The sequence below is a fragment of the Gavialis gangeticus genome, unplaced genomic scaffold (genome assembly GCF_001723915.1).
Source record: "Gavialis gangeticus isolate Ggan-Ray unplaced genomic scaffold, GavGan_comp1, whole genome shotgun sequence".
Taxonomy (NCBI): Eukaryota; Metazoa; Chordata; order Crocodylia; family Gavialidae; genus Gavialis; species Gavialis gangeticus.
The window spans coordinates 121828523-121836772 of NW_017728992.1; the positions used below are offsets into that span (position 1 = coordinate 121828523).

The 8250-nt window shown below is 43.4% G+C and overlaps 1 long non-coding RNA gene across 2 annotated transcripts; it reads left to right on the top strand.

Moving 5' to 3' along the window:
* Positions 1-800: 800 nt before the first annotated feature.
* Positions 801-7754, top strand: LOC109304849. Of its 2 annotated transcripts, none has more exons than XR_002099489.1 (3): positions 801-1663; positions 3441-3628; positions 7140-7754. It is a non-coding gene; the product is annotated as an uncharacterized LOC109304849 (long non-coding RNA). The 2 variants fall into 2 exon arrangements; XR_002099488.1 differs by lacking the exon at positions 801-1663 and adding an exon at positions 1673-2078.
* The last annotated feature ends 496 nt before the right edge of the window (positions 7755-8250 follow it).

Sequence of the window (8250 nt, forward strand, 5' to 3'; positions counted from 1 at the left end):
GAAGAGTGCAAATATAGAATATGTGACTCAGTAGATTACATTTCTTATCTGTTGTCACAGCTTCTATAGTCTGATTACAATTTAACTAGTGGAGATTGAGGTTGAAATGCAGTGATGACTACCATAGCCCAATAAAGGCTTGTGGCTTGGAAGTTTGGCAGGAAAAAATACATTAAGGGACCCAATTGAGAAAAGAATCATATGTTAACATGATTTGAATTAGTTTTTCAAGGAAAGTTTGAGAAAAGCCTCCTGCATTTGTCTTCTCATTAAAGCAAACATTCCTGTTATGTTCTTTCTATGTACACATTCCAGAGCCTGGCTCTCTCTGCTCTGTTGCACAGCCACGGGGCCATGCATTCCAATGTGAAGAGTGTTTCCCCATCAGCAGCTGCTTCCCACAGCTTTTCACAACAGTAACGTAAGCTACATTTCGGAAACCATGATGTTGAAAATCTAACAAAAATGCAAAGGCAGGGAGAATGGACTGGATGGTTTCTCCCATCTCAAATCGGTGACCTTTTTTTGCCTTTCTGGATTACACCAAGAAACACTAGGTTGCCAAATTAGCCACTGAAAGTAATTTGTTTGAATTAATCCACAGACAGTTGTTTATTTTCAGCACACCAAGTGCCACTCCAATTTAGAGCACTTCAGATTCATAATGCTTCAGTGCCATACAGACATGTGTCCTCCAACTGCACCCACACCAAAGCACTTTTAATCATAGCAGTGGCAGTGCTCTCCTGACAGAGGGCACAGTAGGAAGTTTCTCATTCCTCCAGCATCCCTCAGTGCTCTGTTCCTATTCCTGTCCCCACCCAGGGAAGAGAGAGAGATGGGCAGACAGTCAGTAAGCGTTCTCCTCTGAACTCAGCAGTCCTCAGTAACCTCCAGAGCCTGAGAGGCATGCAAGGAATCCTCTGCAGGCCCCTGGCTGGAGAGCAGGAATCCCTGCAGGCCTCTCAACCTCCACTATCCCAAGGCTGTTCACCTGTCTCTCACCCCCCAACTCCCCCAGGAACAAGAAGGAACAGAGCACTGTGGGATGCAGGAGAACCAAGCAACCCCTGTCACAGTGTGTTGCACAGAGAGCTGTTTCAGGAAGCACATCCATTTTTAAGTTCTTTTTTGGCCATGAACATATGTACACTCACTGCTTTGAGCACTGCAAACATTTCCACTCTTTTGCCCCTCTGTGTTTCCAAACTGTCTCTGAACAAAGAGTTGTGTGAGCTTGCTATCATCTGAAGAACATGTTCTTTATATGTTCTGACCTGTGGTGTAAATATTCACTTTTTGTGGCTGCTCCCTCATGCTGCACAATTGGTCACCAAAGTGCCATTATGTTCTGTTTTGTTCCTTAAGGGGTTGATTAGCACAGTTTTTATTCATTTCCTGTTAACTCCTCTCCTACTGTGACTCCATTCAGGAGATGAGAGAAAAGAAAGCAGGGGTTACTCACCCTACTCACATGAGCAAAGACAAGGAGGGAGAAGGAAGCAGCCTACCTACAACACACATTTACCAGGCAGAATAGGTACTAGAAAAAAAGGGGAGCCATAAATTACTTCTTTCCCTGAACAAGGAGGGAGCCTGGGAGAAATAATGACTCCAACCCACCCAAGCCAGATAATGCTCCATTGGGCCTTATTGTAACCAGGTAATTCTATACATACACTGATAAATGTGTTTGTTTATGAATTCCTGTTTGTTTTATCAAATATAATTTCTGATTGTAGCCCTCACTGTGGATTTGAACTGCCATTCTGTAGCAGGAGCAGATGGTGTGAAGAAAGCTAAAAGCGGATCACCTTCATTGGTTCTACCTGGTTTAGCCAATGAGTTTGCTATCGATGGAACCACTGACTTGTAACAATGAAGGACTGATAGTGCAGGGTAGAGCATGAAAAATTCACAATAAAAATACCAGCAATGGGAAAGGTGTTCCCCAACTGCTTTTAAAAGAAATTTTCTCTTTAAGAAAGAAAAAAACAGAAGACTCAGCAGAACATTATGGAGCATCAAGGGCTTTGTCTTCCCCAAAGACATTGACCAAACCCAAGGTAGACTCTGAGGTAGGATTGCATTCAAACATTTACTGCCTTGCCTATATTTTTAACTCTCCTGTGTCACCTAAAACTAAAGTAGGCTCTAGCAAGTTCATTTGCAAAGCTTGTATTTCCTGCTTAGTCACATGGAGAGAGGTGTGACTTTGGGTGAAACTGTAAAGTTAATGAGGAGGTTGGGAGATGCCAGGGGTAGCATGGACTCCCCCATGCCCTGAAGAGTTCCACACAAGAAGTCCAACCCCAGAGAGTCCAAGGAGCCCCACAACAGGAAGCAATTACTAGATTGCAGATTGGCTGCATGTGAAGCTGAGATAGATTGTCATAGTCCTGCTTGAGGATCCCTAATGGACAGTCGCCAAACTGTGTTACATGTTTAGATATCAATCCATATAACGATTAGCAGAGTACAGTAAAAGTAGCAACATGTGAATAAAACACAACCAACAAAAAAACCTTATTGTAAATAGAATCTATTTTAGCACTTTGTAGTAGTTTGAGGTAAGATTTTGAGGATCACTCATTTGTATGACATTCAAATCAGAATTGACATCCTGAAAAGTTTACAGGCTAATTTAGGACAGGCACAAGCATGAGTGAGACAGGAAGGAGCACAGAATGGAAGGGGGAACAACACGGGCAAGCTCTGTGCATGTTAATTATCATTCCTTAGCATTAAACCATGTTTTCACTATTTCAGTGACATACAAAGGGTATGGATGTTTTCTGAAATTCCTTCCATTGGGAAATGTAAAAACTCTGACAGACTCAGCTTGACACTGAAACTTGATACTTTGGGTATAAACACAATACTACTTACTATGGGACAAAATGAGGTAGAGCTTTACCGCATGTCAGCTGCCCTGTGCTGCCCACTTTTGTGCATCTTCATATCCCTCAGTACCAGGAAGGTGAACTCTGGTAACTTAGCCTTCAGTGAAAGAGAGGAAAGATATCATGGTTTAGCTTCTACATACTGTGGGGTATGAGTGTGCCCATGGGGAGTTACTGAATGGCAGCTGATTTGTAGTAAAACCCTATCACATTTTTTCCCACAGTAGGTTGTTCCTGTATCCATACCCAGAATTTCAGGATTAATCAGATAAGCTTAACAGTGGCTTACAATGAGTTTCTAGGCTCAGCCTTAAATAATGGTATAACAAGTAGCTATGCTGCTATTCCAGTTGCAGTGCAATATCTTCTGAAACTTTTACAGATTAGCATGGCTCTCGTTTTGCTTGCTCACTGGATTTCTCTCTCGTGTATTATATCAGATTGCCATTGTAAATATCCTGTGTTGTAATGGATTCTGTTGTACTTCTTGTATGTCAATAATCTGCTGATAACTTCTTCCATTTGATGTGTACATAGGTAAATTACTTTGATGAAGGTGGCTTCAGAAGAGAGTAATGAGAATTGTGCTGATATTGTTTAACGTCAAAGCGAATAAGGAAACCTTTTGAACCTGTGCAAATATTTGGAGTCGCACGTGGTTTTCAATGAGCAGTCTCTTTTGGAGCGGCTCCTGATGGTGATACCAATCAGCGACTGATCCGTAGGTAAATGAAGGTTGACCACACAAAATAGTTTGTTATATAAAAAACAGTTTTAATATAAAACAAAATAATGTAGCCCCCATGGTACAAAGTGACCCTATTATGCTGCAAATGATGAAACTCGTTTTGACAGAAAAAAGTAGAATGGATCAGAAGATTTGGTGTAATCACCTCACTCCTTATCCAGACACATCATGAGACATTTTCAGCACTAGCATCACAACTATAACTCTGTCTCCTAAGAAGAAAAGCTTCAGGGGCAATGGGATTTGAAAGAACAGCATTATCTGGAACACAGTTATTGTGCCAGCTGCCATGTGTGCTTTGTTGTATTACCCTGCGCAAAGATTCAGAGAAACTTTGTAATCTGCTCACATTTAGTAGTGGCTTGACAGTGGTAAGTTACAGGATTGTTCCCCTGAAAAGGCATTCAGGTCTCTTTGTCTCTTAATAGCTATAGAAAATTCAGTACCTGTGTTATACTTGCATGAATACATATTCTACAGAGTTTGTCTCAAACCTTAAATGAATTTCTCATAAGAGATTTCAGCAAGGAATAATTTAAAATTATGTTCACGTAACTTCTTAAAAAATCCACATTACAACACGTACTTCTCCACAATCTGTCTGCCCATACATTTGGTTGAGTCCAGTTTGGTAAGTTATCTATAACAGCACCATCTGATGTCCCATAATAATATTACAGCCCTTGTTTTTTAAGAGTGGATCTATAGTTTATGACCAATGACCAATAACATTTGATGTGCCTACCTGAAACTTCACTGCTGAAGCCATTTAATTTGGGGTTAAGCCAAAAAAATCCCTCACTCCCACATGTACTATTGCACCACTGGTTAACGCCATAATTTGCAGGTGTATTTTGTCGTTTTCTTCAGCAGTATGAGATGTACTCCATTGCCAAATGCAGTATTCCCAGCATGGAGGGGAAAGCAGTTTGATCCAGCATAGCAAATCCTATGTTTAGATTGGGAATCTTCCAAATTCCCATGCTCTGTCTCTGACTTGTGTTCCCACATATTCTCAGATGACAAAATACTGCATCTTTTCATGTCTATATGAATAAAATCAGTTTAAATGCCAAAATATGGGGTTGGTAATGCAGAAAGTCACTTGATGCTGCAATTTGTTTTGGTACCAGATTCTTGAAGGGAAGTACAAAAAGCTGCTGTTTTGCATCTTTTATCTTGGGATGTTGTAGAAGAGCTAATATGGAAATCAAACAGCTGGAGTGCTTCCCCCCTACCTTTAACCCTCTCCCCCCCAACAATAGGTTTATTCAAGGGGGAAAAAGGAACAAAAATCTGTGTATCTGATGAAGGAAAGTATGTGTATATCTAATCGTTAAACACATTAAAAAACAGTACGTCTCTCTGGTAAAGGGTTCCTTCTGTAATGCTGCCAAGGTCACTGAATGCAGAAATCCAATGAGAATACAGTCCTTGAAAGAGAGCTGCACTCTGTTTGCTCAGCACAGCATTCTCAGAGCTTGAATGGCAAGGAGGGTTTCTTGCTTTCTCTAAACTATGAAGTGCTATTGAAAATAAAGCTGGTATTTCAGGGCTTCACTGATAGCATGTAAAACTTCAAAATCGGCCCTGAGGAATCAGCCCACACACTGCTCTTAAGAGAGACTCGTCTGTCCTTGCTCCCTTGTGCCAAGGTTGCCAGGGACCCCACCTGTGAAGTGTCTTTATACTTGCCAGAGACTCCCTGTGATTGTGTTCAAAGGCTATTGCAAGGCTGTTCTATTCAGTTTGGGCCATTCTCTGTTTTTTCTTAATTTTTCTGTTTAGTGGATAGGGAAGGTGTAATTAGAAACATGTTCTCTCTTTCACTGGCTAGGTTGTTCAAGAGCCCACTTTGCAGCCTCTCTCATATGAAAGGCAAGATATTCCCATGTTTATAAATACCAGATTAATTGCAAGCCAGTTGACAATTTGCTAACAAAATGTGTTTTCTTCAGAAACTTAAGAGTCTGAGTGTCCAATGAACTTCTGATGGAATCTGCCTTGTCTGATTTCCTTTCAGTTCACCTGCCACACTGCTAGAAAATCTAGGCTTCTTGGGTTGATAGCTGTCCACCTTTTGGACATCCAAGGCCTGGGCCAGAGCATCTAGCAGGGTAGTCTTAGGATCCAGACTACTGAGTCGCAGGAAGAATTTTGTGAGCTCTGAGTGCCCCAGGTTGAGACTGAGGTTTCAGGGCTTTTACGCTATGGCAGGAAATCTAGAAGTTCAAGCTGGGACTTTCAAGGCCTCCAGTTTTCTTGCCATGAGGTAGGGAATGCCTTAAGCTGCCCCATACTAAGGACTCATTCTGATTTGGAATAAAAATTGCTTTGAAAAGTCAGAATTTCCTACAGAATGGAATATTGTGTTTCAGCCAGCTCTAGTGAATTGCTCTAATGAGCAGGCCAGAAGTAAAACAGAATATGGGCAGATGGCAACAGCTTTGTGATCCCCAGTACAGGAATCCCATGCTGTTTTTAGCTGAGAAATGATTCCACTTTTCAACAAGAGGTTCAGAAATTCCAGTCTGCTCTCTCTTTGAACTTTCAGTCTGCTGAGCAGGGAGTATTGCTGCTATCCTTAATGTATGGATGTCTTGGACTAGAATGGTAACTAATGGATCCAGTTCTGATCTCACTTCTGCTGTTGTAAATGGAGAGTAACTGCCATGTCAGAATCAGGCCTGCTATTAGTAGATTTGTGATGATCTTTATACAGTTACTCAAATCCTTGCTGCTGCCTGCACATGAGTTCAGCCAAATTAAGCGGATTGTCTTTGATTTTTTTTCACCACTCAGCAGCAACAGCAGCACATTCTGAGCATGTAAAACAGCTCCATTGAGCACACTAGCTGAGTCAATGCTTTTTTACTAACAGCTCTTCACAGCAGAAACTAGAAAAAATCAATAATACTGTGAAGCTTAGCAAAAGTGCTGAAGCTGTTCCAGATTCTTCAGTTGAACCATACCAGTTACTAAGAGTGAGAAAAGCAACTTTCCTTATTGCTGCTTTAAAAGTGCTTTGGTTAAATGTTGCAGAGATGCTCAGGTGCCACCTCTCCATTGTGGGTTGGTGGCATGAAGAAATAAGGAAGCTACCAGAACCAATGATGCCACAAAATGGGGTAGGAATCAGATTTTGGTGTGTAATGGGGCCAGGCCCTGACTGTGAGGAGGAGCACATCCAAGCCACCTCCAACCTGGGATGGCTCCACACTCCCAATTCCAAAACACATACAGCTGTACTGCAGCTGCACCGGCTGGCCAGAAGTTGGTGCAGCAGGCACAGCTGTGATGAGCTGCCCCAGTTAGCCTGACTACCGGGGTAGGGTGGAAGAGCCTGCCTCCACGAGAGGGGGGTTAAGAGCAGCCTGGAGTGCCTGCAAAGATGTCTCTCTGGAGTGAAGGGCAGGTGGTCAGTACCAGGGATCCATGTGGATGGTGTGGACCCCAGGTGGGTTTTCCCTCACCTGGCCGATGTTCAGCCTGCACCTAGGTCAGTGCAACTGGGGCACCAGGACCACAATGTGGAGGATGGACCACAGATGATCAGCACAGGGTAAGTGCAACTATTTTTTATTTATTGCTATTGATTTGTGTGTTTAGTTGTAGACCCAGGGCAGGGAGCCCAAGGCCTGGGGAGAAGCCCGTATTCTGGATGCAAGCCTCAGGCCATCTGCTTGGGGAGGCCAGGGTCCTAGTCAGTGGCTCCTCGGCCAACCCTCTGCAACTAGAGTAGGGCATGGCAGCACACCCAACTCAACATGCCCAGCAGCGCCTGTCCTGAGTCACAGCGACCTTTGTGACCCACACAGAGTCACCAAGTAAGCACAGGAAATCTGTTGATTTCACTCCACAACCCGCCTCAAAGTGCTGAACCTACCCTGCCCAAATCCATTTTATTAAGCCCACAGAGTCTGCACAGAGACAAAGCTGTATTGCTTTTTATATTGTAGTGCCTGGTACTCCTAAGGCATTATGTTCTCTAGCAAGTCACCTTGTAAAGCTGGCCGTTTCTGGGGCATAAGCATCCCACTTCCAGGGGGATAAAGGGGTTCTGAAATGTTCAGATCCCATGCCACTCAAGGGACACTTGGCATAAGCCCATTACTAGAGGGTCAAGGGTGCTTGGGCTTCACCCCCACTTCCCCTGCCATGTTCTATTCCCATTCACTTCGCCCCCCGCAACTCCTTGCCCTTTCTTGGGTCTGCCAGGTCATCTCTTCCCTTTGGGGTGCTCCCTGGCTGCCTTGGGTGTGGTTCACTCCACTTTCCCCGCAACCCTTCCTTGCCCCCATGCTCTCACTCCCTTTCCTTACCCTCCCCATTAGTTTGGTCATTGTTGCTCATGTTGTCTGGGTGCTACTGCAGCTCATTAGCAAGCCGAAGATTTGGAAATAAGATGTCCACCAGGTCCAGGTGCAGTCAGCCCCTGATGACCTCAGGACAGAAGTTGAGGAGTCAGGTGACCTGCATCACCCTTTATAAACTCAAGCCTCAGGCCAGAGAGGCAGTGTAGATGTGCGCAGTAAGTAGAACATCCCCTGATTTAATTATATGAAGAAAGGTGGAGGTTGAAAAACTGCATATTTCTAT